The sequence below is a fragment of the Oryzias melastigma genome, linkage group LG5, assembly GCF_002922805.2.
Source record: "Oryzias melastigma strain HK-1 linkage group LG5, ASM292280v2, whole genome shotgun sequence".
NCBI lineage: Eukaryota > Metazoa > Chordata > Actinopteri > Beloniformes > Adrianichthyidae > Oryzias > Oryzias melastigma.
The window spans coordinates 14,064,507-14,064,813 of NC_050516.1; positions in this window are offsets into that span (position 1 = coordinate 14,064,507).

A 307-nucleotide genomic window follows, 5' to 3' on the forward strand; every position below is an offset into this window, starting at 1 on the left:
TGTGGCGACCCCTGAAGGGAAAAGCCGAAAGGAAAAGAAGAAGGTGTGAATTCAGGTAAAAAAAGGAAAAGAGGACAGTCAACTTCATAAATGCCTTTTAGTAGACAAAAAAGGAGAAAAACTGAAATAATTTGTCATTAACTTTCAGTCAAAAACAAATAATTTTTAAAATAAAACATGGACAGAACAACTTTTTGTTCCCCACACAATAATGTCTTTGTCACTATGAAGGTCTGCAGACACAAATATGTTTGACTCTGCAGCTTTTGGCGTCATCTCCTTCTCTATGTTTATTACTATCATCTGC